The following is a 21,590-nucleotide window of genomic DNA, read 5'->3' as shown; positions in this document are numbered from 1 at the left end:
GTTGGCCTGAAGTTGGCTAAGTAAACAACGCATCACGATGTTAGCCTCCATTCCCAAACTCCACAGGCAAACTCTGATGACTCCTGATGGTTGGAGGCGCAGAAATATGATCCTACTTGGATGTCCTTCGTTTTCTGTGCAATATGAGGACGATTATTAGGCAACACTTTCAAAAAACAAAGCACAAATGGATATTTCTTGTCTAACATTTCTTTATTTTGGAATTAACCTCTCACAAATGTAACAAAACAAAAAAGAAAACAAAAGAAATTGCCTGGGAAGAACACAGCTACAGTCTATTCACATCCCAGAATCCTTTAGTCTTTTGATCAGACAGCTGCCAATGCACTGGGAACAGGGTTTGTGGGTAAATCAAAGGAGACCAGTAAAAGAAGAGAAGTAATTCCTTTGTTACGATTTTATTTTATTTTTTTATTTAATTAACAAAAAGGTAACGGAGAACCCTGACTAACAACTTTTGATATTTAGCAGACACCACAACCAAGCCAAGTAATCACCGAGTTCACACCACAGAAGTAACAAAGTGAACCTTTGCTTCCTCTGAACTAGTCTGAATGTTGTGATGGCTTTCATGCCCAGATGCATTTAACAGTAACACTGGTATTACTCAGCACTCCCTTTCTAAAGCTCTCTCTGTTTAACAGTAAGAAGCCTGTGAGGCTCTCTACAATGGAGTGAGTGTGTCTGTGCATCTCTGTGTACAAGTAATTAAAAAAAAGAAAAGGGGAGCAGGGCTTAAATAAATGGTGTCTGCGTAAAAGGTCACGCCTGGTGATTAAGGGTCCTGTGACACATTTTCCTTCACACTGTGCTAAAAATAAAGATTCACAAAGAGGATCTAGGACCTCTTCACCTCTCCACTCCAAACCACTGTCCTCCCGTAAATGACTATACAGACAAATATATGCAAGACAGACGCTGCCTGAGTCAGCTTTTCCACTTCTGGGCATGCAGTGTGTACGCGTGTGTCCATGTGCGTACATTTGTCTGGATGTGGGCATGACTGTGCACAAGATTAAAAACAAGCTTCTTTAAAAACTAAAACAAAAAACCCCAACTATTAAACATCACTTTAGGCTTGGCAATTTTCTATAGATTTCATATATTTTATAAACTAAAGGGCACATTGATACATTGAAAAAGTGATTTGGTGCCATTTAAATGAGAGTCTATATATAGTTATAGTAAGCAAACAGCTTCAGCACTGATGCCAGCAGTGTACTTCTTGGTATACCGGTACTACTTTGCATATTAGCACCTGCACCACATTTCTTGTTTCAGTTTCAGCCACAAACCACAATGGCACAGAATGAAACTCAGCGTGAGAAGTTGTAGAATATAACAAAGATTATTCCCTCCACACAAACCATAGACAAAACATTCATATCACAGATAGCAAAAAAAACCCCTGAAATTTGAATCAGCAGTGGGAGATAAAGGCATTCCTTTTTAATAAATGGGTTATGTTTACTTAAAAAGCCAAAAAAAACAACAGGAAATGACTACCTCAGGTATTACAGACTGGTATGCTACCACAGAGGCAGGCATGAATCAACTGTTTTTCATAACTTTAACGCTTGCTTTGAATCAGCTACACAGTCTAGTCTGTGTGTAGGTTGACTGAAAAGCTGTTAAGATCTGTAGTAGGAGTTTTTCTGGCGGCTGTGTGGATAAGTGATCAGCTGAGGTGTGTAGCCCTGGCTGTGATTCACCCATGAAGTAGTAGTAGAAGTAGTACTACTGCTTACTGTCATTAGGAGTGGACATAGGTGGTGGCTGTAGACGGTAAACACACATTCAGGCATAACGGTCACTTCAACTGTGACACACTGTGACTGTGTCGGTGATTAGACATGTTTGTGTGCACAACTTTTCAGACATATTTCCACAGAAGTGACTGCCGAGCGATGCAGCGGTGTAATATTTTTAGGTATCGTGCCACGTATGAGACTTACTTATAAACACTTCATCTTTAAAGCATTCAATTTCTAACAAAATCAACTTCCTTTCTTTTGTACCGAACACCTTCTTGTTCATTGTCCACATGACTCATCTGATGATATAAAACCAAATCATCTTCACAACATAGGAAACGAGCAGGGACCAGAAATGAAACCAACTCACCAGCAAAACAATATTCTCAGTCACAAGACGACATCCATACTGTATCCGGGAGAAAACATGAATGAAGTGAGCGTATCTTTAGGGTTGACATGAACAAACCACATCTGGTCAGCCAAGAGTGCGCCATGTGTCACTGGCTCCTGTGACACAATGGTATACACCCACTTCTTAAAGAGGAAATAATGACACCAGACAGGAAGTGAGTGACAAAAGAAAAAAAAAAAAAAAAAAAAAAAAAAAAAAAAAAAAAACCCAGGGGGAAAAAAAAAGTCCCAACTAGTCATTCATAAAAGCTGATGGACGCTGAATCACAGACTGGACAGGTTTTTTGTTGTTGTTTGAAAATCACTACAGAGCCAGTTTTTAAATAGGCATTTGCTGTGTAGTAGACTACCCAATATACAATACCTAGTATATGCAATGTACTATACAATATGCACAATAATACTTGCTTGTGCATAGAAAATCTGTCAAACACATGACAAGAGTGTCCACTCTGCCCACATGCGGCTCCATAGAAAGTAAATTAAGCAAATCCTTCCACATTATGTTCAAGAGTGATATCTTGGCCACCAATGAGGCCAAAACATCGCTGTTGAACATGGTATCACTTGCAATGCCTTATTCAAGGCTATATGAATAAATATTAGAGCCAAACAGTAGAGAAGCCAGAAAATGAGCATCACATCGCGATCACACCATCATCTTGTATAAACAGGTTATTACATCTTCACTGAGCCACTTTATGCCAAACTTTCTGATGCATTACAATAAAGACAATTACTAGTAAACCTGGAATCAATGTGACAGATGCTGCATCACCAGTCATCCACCTTGACACTAATCATATCCAAGCCATTATGACACGGTTACATCACAGACAAGACACGAAACAACATGCAAAGCTCCATCTTCTTTAATATCCACGTCTGAGAAATCTCTTGTGACAACTGTGCACAACCACATCAAACTACATCCATCTGTGACATCATGACGTGCCACTCCACCAGATAAATTGTGACCGTGCAAGACTGCGTTTAGATGGTATCAAGTTTGAATGACAGCAAAAGGTCTAATATGCTCTCCTTGCATTCTATTTGTGTATCAGGAAGACCGGGTCATTAGCTGAGTGGAGGAGAAATGAAGCATGGCAGACAGAGCAATGGAAACATCCTTTTCCTGTGCACCACAGATTGCTTTTAGATCAATGCATAATTCTCCTCATATTCCTCTCCCAAAGGGAATGAGTAAGACCCCAGGGAATTTAACTCCATGTTCAGAATATAGCAGAAAGAACGGAATGAAGATTTGCCTTCTGATGTAAGCTCAAAAAAAATAAAAAATGCTCAAGCCTTAAGGGCTTTGAAGGGATTTCCAAGGTTTACAAACAATATTGAAATCACTGTTTAAGTAACTGCATGGTAGGCTCTAGGTCCTGAGGTAGCAAAGCAGGCACAAAGCATGATGCTCCCTCCACCATGTTTCACAGTTATAAGGTTTTGGTGTGCAGTGATGAATTTCTTTTAGAGTGCATTTTTGTATCCCATGTGTCCACCACACAATGTCTGGGAAGTGCGCTCATAGAAACATGCTTGAATACTTTTTCTGAGACTCTTGTGGTACCCTCACATCTTTCCATTAAGACTTTTAGATTAGATTGTGCAGGATGACCATTCCTTAGGAGAAGGTCATCTCTGAGTTCATGAACACTCAGGTCTTTATAAGTGTTTTTAATCCTTGCTTTGGTTGGTGCATCATTATTAATGAGACCTGTGAAAGTCATCACAGTTTTGCTTGCTCTAACCAGAGACTTTATCAGTAACCCGATTTTGAGTGGAAGTATGGGTTGTAGAGATGATCTAGCCAAAACCCTTCCAATCTCATCCCCTTCATCAACTGGTACCTTTTAAAAGAGGACACATTTTATCCCAACTAGAACAAATATGTTCAATGAAAGTACAGCTGGTTCTCTTAGGTTAGGTTTGTCACGTTCAGCATGTCTGAGTGTAATAGAAGATGTACATTTGAATATTCATGTATGCAAGATGTAACTATATTATAACTCGCATACATGTAAAGATGCAACAAGCCTATGGGGTAACTATGCCGGGGGGAGAGTGGTTGTCTCATTATCACATGGTCTGTGGTACACACCCTAGTTTCTTGAGTCCACATAGCAAAATGTCCACCCCGATTCCACCAGTTGGTTTTCAGCAGTATACATATTGGTAGGTGCCCAACTGCCAGAGAACAATGAAAATACTTGTAATTATTAACATAATCATGCTTCAGTGGTGCAAGCCATCATATTGGGACAGTGGTGAATCACTGAGCATGTTTTCCACGAGAAGATAAAGTAGCAGAAGCAACAAAGTGTGGAGGGAGCAATGAATAAAGGAACAAATACGCGGTGCAGATCCAACAATTAGTCCTGTAACGCTGTTGATCCTTTCAAAATACCGACTGTGTTAAGTAATATTAAGCATTAAGCAATAATTACTACAAATGAAACCAGCATAGTGAAGATTTTGAAACGCTGAATAAGTGTTCACCTTTTTAGCTTCATCACAGTCTGTGTCTGTGAGGAGGCAGGTGACAGAATAGCGGGTGAGCTCGTCTGATGTGCAAGTGTGATGTCCCACAGAGCCTGATTCACTTCTCAGGCACGAGACAAATAAGGACAGACACAAGTTACGTACAGATATAAATACAAGCAGCGCCAGCACAGATCTCTGTGACTATACTGTCAGACTTCAGGGCTGAGAGCAAAAAAGAGGGAATGTTAAAGACTATTCAGGAGGGTCTGAGAAGCAGTCAGTTCTGAGATGGCTGGAAAAGAGAGGAGAAAAGATGATGAATTAAAAAGGGAAACAGGTGCAGTAGAAAATAAATGGGAATGTTAAGTTCATGAGTTCACTAAAAGACTCCAAAAAAAAAAAAAACACAAAACAAAAAAAACAAAAAGGGGGGGGGGGGAGAGAGACAAAAACAAAAAACAGACCAATCCGTGATAGACAATGAGATAAAAAGAGATAAAAGGCAGAGATAAAATGCAAAATGTGACACAATGTGTGACTGTAGTGGGTGGACCAAACTGGGCCTGAAGTCCACAATAAGCCTCTGTTTTTGCCAAGTGTGTGCGCGCATGTTTGTATGTGTACGTGTGTGCCACCAAGGCCAGTCCCGTGCCCTGCACAAACACTGCCCTTGTGTTGCCCTTGCCCTGCCAGCTTGGCCTCGCAGACCAACAAACACATACTGAGCAGTAAAAAAAACACAGGCTGAAGGGGGGCATCGTCGTCACACAGTGCTAGCCATATTTTGCTGTGTGGGATGTGCAGCCTCAGGCGGCTTTCTCACACCTTCAGTAGCTTTCACACGCGCACACCGGGGTCATCAGCATATGTAAATAAATTGCTTTGTAAGAGATACTTTAAATACAACACTGGAAATCCAGCTTTCATGTGAGACATGCAAACAAACATACCCAAACATAGCTGGTGCTAACCATACCTTTGTTGAAAAGCTAAAGATCTATGCAAACTCTGAACACGACCACATACGACTATTCAAAGCAAGTTCTGATACTAACGCAAAAGGCAAAAGGAAGCCCTAGAGGGGAAATAAACCCCTATATACAGAGTTAGCCTTGCCCATCTAATTCTGTGAAAGAGGAAATGAAAAAAAAATTAATCGCAAGCATATCTAGACAAACTACTACACCTCTTGTCCCCTTCTCTTACAGAAAACTTTACACAGACAAAGTATACTCATGGAAAATGTTTAGGTTCTCTTCCTTAAATACACACGATGTCATTAAAACAGGAATCAAGTATGTTTTGAATACTTTATAGCAAGCTACTTCCTTATTTCTTTTCTTTAAACCAATTTGCATAACAGAAGCCTGAAAGTCTGACTTTCTTTGGAATCACCATCCATTAAATCATAGACGACATACTGGAGGTGGCCCGGCTAATTCTTCCCATTTTGTAGTTAGCTGTTCTACAAGCTGCTCTGTGAGGGTGACATAAGGATTAGCCTTTGTTCGATTTGACACAACAGCTTCTGTTTTTGAAAAGAACAGAGAAAGCTTTCCTCGGAAACTCTGACAAAGAGGAAACAATGAACAGCTATGATATGAGGGAGTGAGCATGTTGGCCACCTTATTTATATCACTTGGGATCAATTTATTCCTACTGATTACAACACTTACCTTCCTTGAAAGTACATCTTCTCACAGTTGCCACTGTAAATGAAATTCACATGGTCATGTCTCCACTTTATCCAATAAGGGCTTGGATTTAGTTTTAGATGTGTAGCCGTATACCCGAGATTTATTTATAAATCGTTATGCTGCTATGCATCTTCTGGACTAGCTATAGAAAATATAAGACAAGTGCTACCTCACACAGAATGAAACGCTCCAAACTTAAGCATTAAGGTGTCGATGCTGTAATTGCCGCCTGTGTTAATAAATATGGCAAATAAACAGACAAACCTACAAAAAAAACAACAACAACAACAAAAAACAACAACAACAAAAAAAAAAAACAACAAAAAACTAACCTCCCACTGCTTTTACAGCACCTGCATGTGGCTTTCTCTTATCTTACCCAGGATTCTTGTTTTGCGTCTCCCTCCACCCACAGACAGCTCCACCACAGCCCCCTGGGAAGGCCATTTGCTTCAGCTCTATTTATGACAGGCCAAATGTACAATTGTCGGGTCACTCTGTCTCACAGAATTCAATGAAACAACAAATTTATCGACAAAACAACACAGCTTACTGCGGTTCAGGTGACTGTCAGAAGAACAATTGACTGCAACAAGATCCTTTCACAGGGAAAAGCCCGAAAATAGACTTGAAGAAAACCCCAGCCTGTCACATAGCCTCCACAGGACTGCAGCAACTGATTATTTTGTGAAAACAGTGGAAAGAAATAGACAAATATAACACTAAGCTGCTGTGAAATGTAGCAGGGATGGCACACACAAACAGAGCTGAGTTTTCAGCACTCGTCTCCCAGCCATTTATCTCCCTCATAAACAAAGAGCCACACACTGGCAATGAATGAAACTCACACAAGCCTGGAAATGGAAGACATTTCTTGGCTCCAGCTATCATTTCACTGTAGAGGTGACTGGGTTGCTGGGAACACTTAGATCCGGTAAATGACACGCTGATGCCCGCCTCTTCAGTTTATGCATCCATCTGTTTGTCTGGGCGGCTCGACTCTACACTCGCTCATCTGCATCCTTTTTGGCGTCTATTAATACAGAACCCAAGCTAATGCTAACCACACACACACACGCACACGCACGTTGCAGTGACAGAAAACATCATGTAGCATGCGAGGGCACTGTGTCTTTCCACCCATCTATAATTAGATAAATACAGAAGTTCTCGTCCTATTGTCCAGATAAAAATCACACACACAAGTCTAATTATATGCAACCTCTGTAATACCACGGGGAGAAAGGTCAATGCCATAACGATAATGCCAAGCAAACACACTCCTAAGAATAAGCTTAAGGGCTGGGCTTCCTAGGATTGTGTGTTATAGGGTTATAGCCACACTGATGTTAATATTTGAAGCAAGAATGCGAACACTTGAGGTCATTTCTGTGAAAAACAAAAAGGTCAGCACAGACTGACCCTCAACTGACTTCTGATGAAACATGGAAACCCTCCAATACAGTCGTGTTAGTGGAAAGATATGGAGAAGGAACACAGCATGAGTAATTGGATTGAGCTATTTTTCCACATTTGAGTGGGAGTGAAGGATGAGGGGGAGGGGAGAAACGGAGTGCAGGTAGGAGGCGACCGTACCAATTACTGGTGATTACTGGCCACAGACACCAACCGTATGAAATGTGGTTATTAAGCAGACAGATGTCAAAACTGCACCTGTAAAGCCCTAGTTATGCAGTGCTGTGATTGAGAGGAGAAGGATGTTAACCCAGTGTTTACTCTGTCAGCATTCGCAGCTAGCACACATCATTGCACACCCGCAGATTTAGACTGTGTTTGTACCTGGGCTGTGTTCATATCCATACATGTGTATGTACAACATGTGCGCTGCGAAAGGGGACACAAGCAGGCTTCATGAAGTGAATTACTAATTAAAACAGTTTTTGAATTGCTCTTCTGCAAATGTTTCATTTACCACATACTTAGAGCAAACAAATCCCTGCGAAAAAGTCAGATGCTTCTCCAGGGAGTCCAACCCTGTGGATGAACCCCACCACCACTTGAACTACAGCTGGGAGCTGTGTTCAAGTGCAGCCTGGTATAGAGGCACGTGAGCCAGTTATTCTCCTGCTTAGAGTGGCCTGCCAGTTCACAGTGGATCTCCAGAGCAGAAGGATGTCTGACCCTGGAATAAGATCGTATCCGAAGAAGCAGCTGCACAATTTCCAGGGCCACTATAACAGCCAGGGAACCAGGCAGTAGGGAGCAGACAAGATGGGAAGAGCCAAAATAAGACCAAGAGGACTTGAGAGGTTCACTAGTAAACTGAGAATTGTTCTGACAGATTGAAATTAGATTAAAAATGCTGAAACTATCTGCCACAGCTACTTATCAGGCAGTTAACAAACGTAGGCAACCTGCCTGTGTGTGAGAAACACTGCATTTTATTCCCATTTATCACCTGGACTAGCAAGCACCATCACAAATCTGCTGATTCTCAGTGGAGAACTTTTGAGAAGGCTGACTTTAGGACTAATTTCTGACCACTTATTTTAGACTTTTTGAAAGAAGTTTGTCAAACTGCTTCATCTCAGTCTACTTGTAAAAGGAAATGAAGGCATGAGCGAGGACAGAAACAAAACAGTCAGGGCTGGACTGATAAAATGAAACCACTAATGCTGAGTGCACTGCATGTCAGCAACTGTTAATTTTATATGCTGTTCATCAAATCATCATGTGTGTTCTTAAAAAAAAAAAAAAAAAAAAAAAAAAAGACTTACAGATCAGCTCACAGAGCCACCACTTCCTGCACTGAGGACAATATTACATAAACAGTCTCAAGCCTGGCTGAAGGTTGTACAGAAAGGAAATGACTGCCAAGGCCAGCGGCACCTTAAATGATTTTACAACATTAACGAAAGTCAAGTGAGAAGCAAAGGGGGGGGGGGGGCAGTAACACCACACCTAGCTGCAGTGACATGAAAATAAACAACGCACGACTTCGATTTTGTTGTACTGTCCAGACAAGATCCACAGTAATAAAGCCCAGAAAGGAGGATATAAAGGATCATAAACCAAAAGCAGTGAGTGTACCAAGATGGTGTAACACTGATCTCTAACAGGGAAGTAAGGTATGCTGGCTGGCTTCCACACATTCCCCGCCTGTCAGGACGAGGCCTACTCGCCCAGATTCCAGCTAAGACTGAGCGCTATTCCTCCTCTTCCACATGCACACAGCAGCAGAATCACAGGTAAAATAGGTCAAGGAATTACAAGATACAGCATGTTTACATGCACATGTATTACCAGTTTCCTGAAGTCACTTATTTCCTGTGGCTCAGCTCCTGGCTGGGGGGATCTGGATAGCTTCTGGGACACTGCATCTGATAAAGAAAAAGAACAAAGTGTCAGGGTGAGGGGAAAGCACTGAATGTTGTTACTCATTTCTGTAGTTGTTTTTGTGGACCGAGAAAGTAAAAAAAATAAAATAAAATAATTAATTAAAAAAAAAAAAAAAAAAAAAGATGTTTAGGTGATGGTAGATAAACAGGAAATATAAAAAGGGATTTAATACAGAAAAACGGAAACAGAACGAGACTGGTCCTGTAGGTGAGAAATTATACCATTAACAAGTCTGTCAACCTGGTGTTACCTCCATGGCCCAGCTGACCTGCAACGTGATATAAAACAGAAAAGGCTGAGCACTGAAACCAAAACTTCCTTACTGACCCTCTTAACTGTCCTTTTCTTACAATCCTTTCCTCTGCCGCCTCCATCTATGACAGGAATGTCAAACTCATTTAACACCCTTGTCCACTCACAGCCTACTTTGAGCTGAAGTGCCAGACAGGTGAAACTCCCCATCAGTCAATGTGAGGAAGTTATTTCACAGAGTAAATGTGTAGTTTAAGAAGGTTAATTTCAACAGTGTGTGTCGGTTTCTGTAAACAGACACACACTGTGAAATAAAAGCACTGTAAGCACGACTCTTTGGGCTTAAATTATAATAGATTATAAATTATAAAAGTTCTGGCATATCATTCCATTATTATTATTATTATTATTATTTTACTGCCAATCCACTGCACAAACTGATTTTTCTATATCAGTAAAAAAACAAAACAAAAAACCCCCATTTCTGTTATTTAACTGTTTCTATAAATAGCCATGAGGAGGAATTTATAACTGGGAAAAGCTGTAAAACCTATGAAAACATTTGTGGGCTGGGTTGGAGTCTTTTCTGGGCTGATTCTGGTCCCTAGTCCTTATGTTTGACACCCCTGTTCTATGACGACTGTCCCACTCCTCCAGGACCTGGGAGCATCAGGGCTCCCAGGTCCTCGAGGAGACAGTCTGACCAACAAGGCACACTGCCTGTCAAGAACAGTCATCCGGCAGGCATTTGTAACTTCTGGAGCAACAAGCACATGTGTTATCTTTTGAACACTATGACTGAAAAACAGCAGTGGATGACTCACCTCATTCTAAATATGTTTTATCAGTTTAAACAGGGGAAATTATTGTGAGTGGAAGGATAAGGTTTGATGCTTAAACAAAATATTGGTCAATATAATAAGATACATTTTATTTATCCCAAAAGATGGTAAATTAACAGAGTCAGTAAGCCCTTCAAGACGTAATCCGGAGTGTTACAAAATAAAAAATAAATTCAGTAAAATAAATAAAAAGCAGACTTATTAATTCTTTCCCACTTTTTAAAATGGCAAAATATAGAAAACTCTGTGGTACCTCAAAACCTTCAAACAAGACTTCCTGACCTGACCTCTGTTTGTACTGTATATAACACCAAACGCAATTTCATTGTTCTTGACAATGACAATAAATAAATAAATACAAATATGCATGGGTCTCTGTATCTGTACACCGTCTACAGTTCAAAGAGCTGTAACTATGGAAGCCAAGATGTGAACCAGGCAATATGGCAAACAAATATACAGCATCTAAAAAAAACAAACAAAAAAAACAAAAACACCACACTGATGACACGCAGTGCACACAATGACTGAAGCTGGTAAACTTCCGTTTTTTCCCCTGTGGTTAAGACACTCTCCTGTTTACTAGGAGAAGAACAACTGCAGTGAGCGTGTGTGAGACTCGGACATTTCAAGTAAGAATGAGTATACTTATGAAAGTGCAGAGAATAAATTCATAGAAAGAGGTAAGACTTGGCTTTTCACCACAAAATTTGTTTGTACTCACCGCACACAGATACAGGAGAAAGGCACGTGGGGTGACCAGTTCCAGGAAGTGTGCTGTTTAACAGTGATAAAATCTCAGGCCAGAGATGGTCAATGTTTAACTCCTTGACTGGATTTGACTCAAAGTATCACATGATACACAGCAAGCGTGTGTTTGAGATTTTAGGAGAAAGCTCCAAACCAGCACAGAGGGTTCACTATGGAGTGATTCAGGGATGACGTTTATGCTGAAGGGCAAACCCCAAACTTAGCCTTTTCATTGTTCTGCGCAAAACAACTTCACTGTAATGCCAGTGGCTGCCAGTTTGTTTTTGGGACAGAGTCGAAAATAACGTGTTTAATCGCAGACTCCAGAGATATCACTCAGCACAGATCTCTGGTTGAATGTCACAGATGATGCTTAAGTTTGGACTCATTAACTCACCAGCACTTGTGTGATTTTCCAGGAACTAGAAAATTCAGACAATAATGTCGCGTTTAATCTGTAACACGCATTCAGGCATTTTCTTCTCTCAAATGACAAAAAGGACAAATGACTCAAATGACTAAAAAGCTTATATCATTTTGACATTCTGCCATCCTCTTGCACACGTAAACAAGACCACTTTAAAACAATTGCAGTGAGAACACTAAGATTACAACTACACCTGACAAATAACTACTAACTAAATAATAACCAAGCAACTATTCTGACAAACAGATTTTGCCCCTTAAACATCCATTTTAACTGAGTAAAGGAGCCCGTACTAGCCTCGTCAAATCACTGATTTCATGAGAACTGATATTTGAGCATCAAATCTGTAACATTAATGGCGTTTGTTTTCCCCTCTGGTGTTGAAGGCAACAAAGGTGCCGTAAGCCCTGCACACAGTGCAGAGCCTGATGGAGGAAGAGTGCTGAAAGCTGTAAAGGGATTTATAACAAGACAAAAACAAGGGTATGACTGAAATGGAATGCAGAACAATGATCGTTTTATTCTGTTTAACGCTGGAAGAGAAAACTAAAAATATGATTAAATTACAAGCACAGAAATAAGACGCCCATCATCAAATTCTTGCTATTGCGGCATTGCACATGAAGCAATGGAGCGTAAACAGAACCATGTCTGAAAATGATGAGAAGAGAAAGCAGAACACTCAAGATTAATAAAATTTCAAGTCAATTAATAATAAAAATTCCAGACTGGCAATTTTGATTGAAATGGCCTCTTTACTAGAAGCTACGAGTTTCCAGCTACATTATCAGGATACTAACTAGTCATGTAAGGAAGACTTCATTTGTTTAAGCAAATAAGTACCTGAGCTTCAAGTTATTTTTGTAAGATAACTGCACGGGGAAAACAATTCCCAGTAGTGAGTGACGTTAACCTCAAGTGTAATGTGTACATCTTGCGCAAAAGGGATTAGGCTATGGTACACACAGATTCCTAATGCAGGATTTTCACATCTTCGGAGACTCCCTGTAGAATGATAAGAGTGACAGAAACACCACAGTGGGAGTCTGACTCTGAGTTTCTTTCTCCTCGTATAACCACACACCCTTCCTCTCCTCCACCCATCCTCTGGTCCGGGAATGCGAGGAATGCGGAGTCTTAAAACGGCCGGGGGGGCTTCATCACCAGCAGAGTTTCTCACCGTCCTCAGTAAGGAGCATCTTATCTGCCCAGATGTACTCTGACCACATTGATTACACTGAAGTTATTTGAGAGCCAGGATAGCTGCCATCCTGTTGCTATTCTCCTTAGTATCCTCCTTGCAACCTCCAGTCCACAGAGACCAGTGAGAGCTCAGATTTTAATCAGGTGTTTTACTTTATTATGCAACCCTCAAGGCACCCTCCTACCCAACAAATGTCCTAGAGGGCACTTCCTGTCTGACTACACAACTATGTTTTTATTGTGCCTTGTGCATTGACTTAACCCCAGAGCCAACACATAAACATAGTGCATGATGTATGATGTCAGCGGACTACTAAAAACAAATGTTCACTGTTAACGACAACTACAAACTGCTGCTTTGAGATATGGGTCGAAATGGTGCCAAGTAAAGAGCAACAGCTAAAACACACAGAAGGAATGCACTAGTATGCACATTTTTAGCACTCCCCAAACCAAGTGTGGTCTGAAGGGGCCTTACATTTGACCATGCGTCATCACTGCCTCACCGTAAACAACAGACCACTGTCTGTCGTCTTCTAAAAACAATACACACCCGCTCATTAGCACAGAGGGATGTTTAGAACCCTCAATCACCAACAAATATGGGAGACTCACACACAGGCTGATTTTTTACAGTTAAAGTTGTTTGTTTTTTTTAAAGTGTTTGATAAAATCCCATTCAGTCGATGTCTTAGCCTTTACCCACACCTTCCCCCTTTTTAGCTGCTTGCTTCAATCTCTATTTATAGTGGCTGTTTGTGAGGCTGCCCTCAGGTGGGTGGTGTGAAAGACTATCTGTGCATTGACTCTCAAAAAAAGCTCTCTCGGACACTGTAAATCAGTTACCTTCTGTCAGGGCTGACAGAGAAAAGGTCCCTTCCCTGCAGCTCACACACTGGCACAAGCCAAAACAAAACAGATACTCTGTGACCTCTGACTGAGATCACTTAGTTCACTGGAGAAAAAAGAGAACAGAAGCAAGAAACAGACCTCAAGAGAGACGACCAAAAGTCTTGACATAATCTGGAATTTAAGGACGCAGGGACAACACGAAGACAACAGGAAGTTAGAAGACATCCCTTTGCAATAAAAGGCAGTTAAGACCAATGTGATTGTTTTACAGATTAGCATACACATATTAAAGAGCCGATAAACAGCAACTTATTCAAGCTGCCGTTCTAATCATTACAACTCTTACCAGTTTTCAGCATTTGCATGGATGTGTGGGTGAGGGAACATTGGTAACATGTGAACGCGCCATATGCGTGCATATGCAGATATGTGTGCACACACCGAGCCTTGCGAAAAACAAATGCCATCATCTGTGCACGTGTCATCAGCTTTGGCAGACATGAAGCAGCGCTGTGAGAAAGTGTTGCTATAGAGACGTCAGGTTAAGGTTTTGACCTCAGAGGTTACAGAATGGAGGCTGTCAATGTGAAATAAATCTGAATACTAGTAAAAAATAAATAATGATTTTACTTGTGCTTATTAGGCAGAAGGTTTATTATTTAATTAAGCCTAAGCTGATCCCAGGCCTGTCCTGGGCAATATAACAATTTAAATACTGGGTAAACAACCACTAGAAACCTGTCAGTGTCTTCCAGTTAGTGAAATGTTAGAACGTCACTGAAATCTAGAAAGCTAACAAAAACAAGACAAAACACACAGACGGACCATCTAAACCTCTTCTATGAAACATATTGAAATAACAATCCTCAGTCTGATATCACAAATTCAATTTGTCATCAGTGTCTCAGCTATTTATATGTAGTGTAGTAATGTCATAACCGATAATATAATTTTCTGCATAGATGCTCCCCTTACTGGATGTGCTATGTGGGCAGACAGTAAGAAAATAAGCAGAGTTAATTCCCGTTTGAATGATCCACCACTACAGTGTTCACCTGAAAACAAAATTAACTGAATCATAGCTTAGACATTGCCATGTTTTCATATGGACAGTGTGTAGTTAGGAATGCGCTCCAGAGCTTATCTCAGATTAGCTTTTCACATCCACTCAACGTCAAACGTTTTCTTTACAGGGATGTCGGACGAGTGAGCACTTCATGGAAAACTCTTGTTATAAAAACATGTTACATCAAAAGTGATCACTTTATACCCAGCTTTAACCTTTTGGGACTGTCTTTATATACATAACTTGCCTAAATGCAATCAGGTGACAGGTTTATGCTCCTGCATGCATGCACGCAGGACTGGATAAGCAATGGTGCATAACACACTTCTCTCATATTTGATGACCTGTAATGCAGATCAACTGAATTCTACTCTGTCTTGCCAGAAAAGCTTACAGACCGCTTTTCAACACCTGACTAACAACTTTAAATGCAAGAAAACAGATTTAAACTCCTGCTTTCTCAAAGCTTTTTACATCTGTGGCTTTCGGACAAGTGAGCATCTAAATTACGGTAGATTCTAAACATAAAACTTCAAGTCAAAGACTTCCTTTGCTCAGCTGACACAATGTAAACATGTTGGCTTAGAACAAGATCTATTGATGATTCAAAGGATCATGTCAAACCTAAGCTGATTTATGGCACTTGACCATTCGATTTAACAAGGGTAAATATGTCTCCATCAACCCCAACTATGACCCTGAATTGGATAAGTGGAAGAAACTGGATGGATGTGTCTAACCACATATGTCAGTGACCACATCTGGCTTGGGTACAGACAGATTTCTCTCTCATATTTCAATCTGCTCATTTCTTCCCCCTCTAACCCTCTCCTGCTGTCTTCCTTGCATTCCTTGGCAGGTCCTGGCCTGCTGTGCAGCAGAGTGGAGAATTCCAACAGGCCACTCTCACCTCACAGTCAGTCACATTTCTAGCTGTGGCAGTTTCTTTTCTATGTATAGTTGGGACCAGCTAGCGGAATTGAACATTTTCATTGACCATAATGGCTTAAATAGGGCTTATCTAATGCAAGTGTTCCTGAAAGCTAGCAGACAAACTGGTGTGCCACACCAAACACACCTACTCACACACAAATGAAAGAAGACTACTTTTACTGGCTATATTACACGCTGCTCTTTGAGAGGATGTTATGCAAGCCATTACTTTAAAAGTATAGCAGCAGGAAGTGTCAAAGAGATTGTGGTGGTGGGTGTGTGTGAGTGAGTGAGAGAGATATAATGGGGGATGACAAAAAGAAAATTTAAAAAACAAACAACCCAAAAACTGCAAACCACAGCTATGTGCTCCATTTCAAGAAACCACCAATAGAACACAATTCTGGTTTCAAAAGCAGGACACACACACGCACGCACGCACACACACTTCTTATGAGCATACTGTGCTATCAAACAACATATTATTCTCTTTAACATGTTCCATTTAAAGAGCATCCTCTGGAACCTTGCTCAACAGCTAAAATGGGGCATTTAGACAGTTGAAGAAACGAAAGTCTGAATATTTTCTATTGCTTTTGGAATCACAATATTTACAGTCTAGTACAAATTGGCAAACTAAAAGGTAAAAACCAAAATACCAAAAAAAAAAAAAAAAAAAAAAAGGCAAGTTATCTTAAAGTGGTGATAGTCCCTCATTTTGTTTTGTTGATAATGAAGCGCAGCATCTGCAAAGTCAAAAATGATGTCATATCTTGTAGAGGTGTTCAATAATTTGAGAAACAGTAACAATAAAGTTCAAATGGGTTATCCTTTCATCCTCAAACTAGTCAGTGAACCCTTGTACTCTGTTGAATGGGGCTTCGTGATCCTGGTCGTCAGTTTTGCTCAAGGATAACAATGATTACTCATAACTGTGCATTCATTTGGGCCATACTTGTCACCTTCCAGAGAGGGACCATACTGGGAACAAACAAACAAAAAATGTATGATGCATTTCAAATTGAACTATGACTTAGGAGATTTCTCACACTGCTCACACAGTGGATGTGAACATCCTGATAGCTGAAAGTCAGCATGTTCACCTCAGAGTCATTGTTTTGCTTGAAATCCAAGTTGGTGGAGTAAAGCCAAAGCAATGAAAAACACCACTGTCTAAATACTAAGACTGCACTGTCCTCAATTCCACCATGCTGCTATATGCCAATAAAACCTTGATGTTATGGTGTGTGCAATAATCCAAGTGTCACTGATCACTATGAAGAAGCTATGACAAAAACATAGCTTCTTCATAGGGGAAATTTCCCCTTGTGGGACTAATAAAAGTATATCAAATCAAATCCATTCTGCTTTTATGTGAAGTAACTGACTATATTAATCACATTCTTCCCTTAAACTGGGCCTTAGCTACACCACACCATTTGACACTGGGACCTCTAATACACTCTTCCTTCCATTTGTAGTCCACCTGGCTTTGTCTCCACTTTAGCTGTACACATTAGTATTCATCATTTATTAACCAGCTAGCTAAATCCTCACAGAAAACAGCCTCGGTGTACAATAGTGTTCATTCTTGTAAGTAAAATGATGTGTGACACAGGCACCACCACAGTTGTAAAAACTTTTTCTTTTTGTGAAAACACTTGCTTAGAATTCTGCCTTCATTTGTGCCCCCGTTTCTCAGGGGCCTGCTTTGGGACCAAATCTGGCTTGGAATAAATAGCTGCATTGTTGGCTCATGTCTTTGGAGTGACGTCAGTTAGCCTTATCAGTGTTCTCCAACTTTACCTCAGAGGGAACCTGACAGCAGACCTTGCTCAACACACAGTAGGCAGGAGCATTGCCCATTTTAAATAATATCAAAATGCATGAACTGGGCATCAATATTTCCCAAAGTGCCACAGAAGCAGCAAATACTGCCCAGCTCCCCTGGGAAATTATTTTCCCCTTTTATAAAATGTTGTGTAGGTCCAAGATTTACTGCCCGCAAAGATTTAGATCTTCAGCTGCGAGTTATACACTGCAGGTGTAACTGTGTGCGATACACAAAATAAGTTCAGTAAGGCAGCATTTGCAATGCTTTTGCTTGCTATGAATATTGTGTTTACATTTTTGGGGGGACTCAAACATGGACAGTGCTACTTACATTTCTAGATAATCTGAAAAACCAAGTCCTTTGCTTACAATGGCCAAAAGAACAAAGTGACTGGTGGCCGTGGCTGCATGCCTGCTAGCAAAGCTGCGTGTTCGTATCATCTGTTGTGCTGCCTGCAATATATCACCACTGAGCTGCTGATTAACTAGATGCACATAAATTAAACTCACAATAAAAATTTAAGACTGAGCTAAAGGATATGTAATGACTTTACTAACACTAAGGTGCACACACACAAACACAGATCTCAGGTTAGTTGGAAAGAAGGCTATTGGTTTACTAGAAATGCCAAAACCTGAATGAAAATAGGTCTAAGGAAGTAGCCCAACTGTTGAGTCGTACATTACATGATCAGTAGGTTTGGCTGCAATTTCCTGCACCCTTTGGAAACACCACGATTTCTGCACTGATTTCTTAAAAAAAAGAACATTGGGGTTTTTTTTTTTTTTAAGTAGTTGGCTCTTGGGGAAATCAGTGCAGGGTAGAAAAAGTAGAGAACATCTTTAATTCAGTAACTCACAGAATTTTCTTTAACAGCAATAACTCCCATCCGACAACATCAACATAGTCACAACACACCATGTCAGTTGTGTTAAGGTCAGGTCTGCCTTGGCCATCCCAAAGCATGCACTTTCTCCTATAGGTTATATACTTTTGTGCTTTGGGTGATTGTCTTGTCGTACTACCCTGTCTCTACAAAGCTTTAGGTATTGTACTTCTGTACAGTTGTACTGCTGCCCAAACTATAATGCAGCCTTTACCATGCTTTACAGTTGGGATAATGTTACACTGTAGATATACAAGACTTAAAAACAAAACAAAAAACAAACAAAAAAATTCTCCAAATGTAACATTCTATTCAAAAGGTCACTGAAAGTCAGTCCACAGAAAAACGTTAAAGAAAATTGGGATGGTCTTTTGTAAGCTTGAGGAGGGCTAGAGTATTTGTTGGAGAGCAGCAGTCGTGGTGTTTCTTTTCCCTGTAATAACATAGACAATGAGCAAAGATCTCAGTGCTGTTGCTTGCTTGCTGTTACCCTTGAATTCTTTTTCACCTCCTAATGGACTCCATATTGTGATCTCAGACACTCACAGCTACAGAAAGTAGCTGTAGTCTTGAATTTGTTCAAAAGTGTTAATCGTATTGCGGACTGACAAGCACAAAGGTCTTTAAAAATACTTTTTCACGCATCTCTATTAAGATTCTTCTAAGGTCCCGTGAAGGTGATCAAAGTCTGGTTCACTCCAAACAAACTTTAAGATCAGACCCATATTTTGTAAGGCTTTATTTACAGGGACCGACACTTCTAATCTTCTGTCTTTAACACAAACACTTGACTCTAAGTAGCAACACTCCAGGGGATTACTTATGTTTCCCGGTGTGTACTATAAGTGATAGAGAACTCAGCCGTTTTTGTTTGTTAATTTAGTCTGATTGCGATTGTCGCCAATTGTGACTTTTATCAAGACTGATTACATTTTATTATAAATGAATCGAGTGGGTTTGTGCATCTTTCAGGTAGACATCATGCACGGTCTCATACAACCTCTAAGGCACATCTGACTAGTTGGAACAGACATTATGTTGGGTGGACAGTCAAACAAGACTTAAAATAATAAAAACAAAAACAAAACACAAAAACCCCACAGGTGTCACATTACCATTTAGACCAGGGGTGGGGCCTCAAGGGTCGGTGCCCTGCAGGTTTTAGATATCACCCTGGGTCAACACACCTGAATCAAATGATTAGTTCATTACCAGGCCTGTGGAGAACTTCAACACTTGTTGAGGAGGTAATTTAGCCATTTAAATCAGCTGTGTTGGATCATGGACACATCTAAAACCTGCAGGACACCCGCCCTTAAAGCCCGGAGTTACCCACCCCTGATTTAGACTGACGTAGCAGCTTTACCCCCACTCAAGTTTACCAAATTACTGAGGGTTTTTGTTGTAGTTGTAAGATTCTTAATGAAATAAAAACAAAAAGGTCATCATGCTTATTGCGGAAAAGCTGACTGTGCGAATTGCTCCCTTAAGTTTCACATCCTCTCTGTTGTCGGTCCATTTCTCAACAATGAGATACACACAGCTGTCAGTTGCACAGAGACTACAGATCCGTTAAAGGTGCGGGCCGGTTTCCGACTTTAAAACTAACAACACGATGAGCGAGCGTCAAAGTCCCCCTCAGCTGAGGAGTAATCACTCCGGAATGCTTCGTCCCTTTCTCGTGTGGAGAGAGCTCACGATAAAGGGAATGTGTTACTTGTTTTGCTTAGATAATGAAATCCACTACCCCTCAAACAACATCTAAACGTTTAACACGCCGACAAGGTTTTCTGTGAACATCAGAATAACATTTCAACTTAAAACTATGGTTGTTTTTCCGCCGCCCACCACACCGGGTAGGCTGATTAGTTAGCTTTAAGAGGGGGTTACAAAAAAACAAAAACCTCTTCATCGGGGTTAATTAAAAGATGACAGACTAGACTGCTACGATTAGCTGAAGTTGTGACCGTTCTCCACAGCAGGGCTGGGATTTTAATGCCAAATATAAACAGCAATAAATGCAACATTAGACGAATTGATGAACTGAGTTTGGCGTGATGACGTCCTCACTCCCCGAGCGAAAAGCCCACAGCTAAAAAGAAGTGATTTTTTTTATATATAAGTGGGACTTACCTTCATTAATTTTCTCCTGGGAGGTCGTTAAAAACGCAGAGGACACGCCAGAAGAGCTGAAAGTTAAAAGTGCTGCTTTATCTTCACGACGGAGTGGGCCAGGCTACTTTCACGCACAGCGAGTCCGCGTATCTGACAACACCGCTCGACAGCCTCTCCACGAATAGCACGGATCCCGCAGGTGGACAAGAGATCTGTGTGCTTCCTGTTTGTTTCAGAAGGTGAACAACCACCACCAACACCACCTCCGTTGCTGCATTTCCCTCCGCCACCGGCTCTATTAAGCCCGATCAGTAAAACAAGAACAGGACATCCGGTAAATGTTCAAGAATAAAAATTAATTTTCATGAATTCGCGGTGAAATACAAATTTAAGCCATACAAATAAGACATGGCGTTGTCTATATGGAAGGTAAATGTCTTCAGATAACTTTTTGTTTGTTTGTTTGTTTGTTTGTTTTAGATGTTATAAGCTATTATTTGGAGTGGGAATTGCAGTTTAGTTTAAAATATGATAAAGATGCAGAAAAGGAACTCATATGTTGACACCCAACACCTCCCTGAGAGCATTCAGTGCAGCAGCACCCAAAGGCAACACAAAACTGCTCTTATCTTGATTTACTTGAAACACACGGTCTTGCATTTAAATACAAATTCTTGCAACATAGAGGTTA

The 21,590-nt window shown here is 40.6% G+C and overlaps 1 protein-coding gene across 2 annotated transcripts in view; it reads right to left on the bottom strand.

Moving 5' to 3' along the window:
• pik3cb (phosphatidylinositol-4,5-bisphosphate 3-kinase, catalytic subunit beta) overlaps window positions 1-21,163 on the bottom strand; it is a 49,589-nt gene extending 28,426 nt beyond the window's left edge. The window contains exons 1-2 of one of the 2 annotated variants that reach the window (XM_004562799.6): window positions 20,918-21,163; window positions 9,644-9,720 (exon numbers count right to left, since the gene is read on the bottom strand). The gene's annotated coding sequence lies outside the window, so the exon portion shown is untranslated. Of the gene's footprint in view, window positions 1-2,145; window positions 2,167-9,643; window positions 9,721-20,917 lie in introns of those variants that run through there. The other variant, XM_004562800.6, reaches the window with a different exon arrangement.
• Window positions 21,164-21,590: the final 427 nt, after the last annotated feature.

The sequence above is a fragment of the Maylandia zebra genome, linkage group LG14 (assembly GCF_041146795.1).
Source record: "Maylandia zebra isolate NMK-2024a linkage group LG14, Mzebra_GT3a, whole genome shotgun sequence".
NCBI lineage: Eukaryota > Metazoa > Chordata > Actinopteri > Cichliformes > Cichlidae > Maylandia > Maylandia zebra.
The sequence above is the reverse complement of the archived record's forward strand: the minus strand, read 5'-3'. Positions and strand labels throughout refer to the sequence as shown.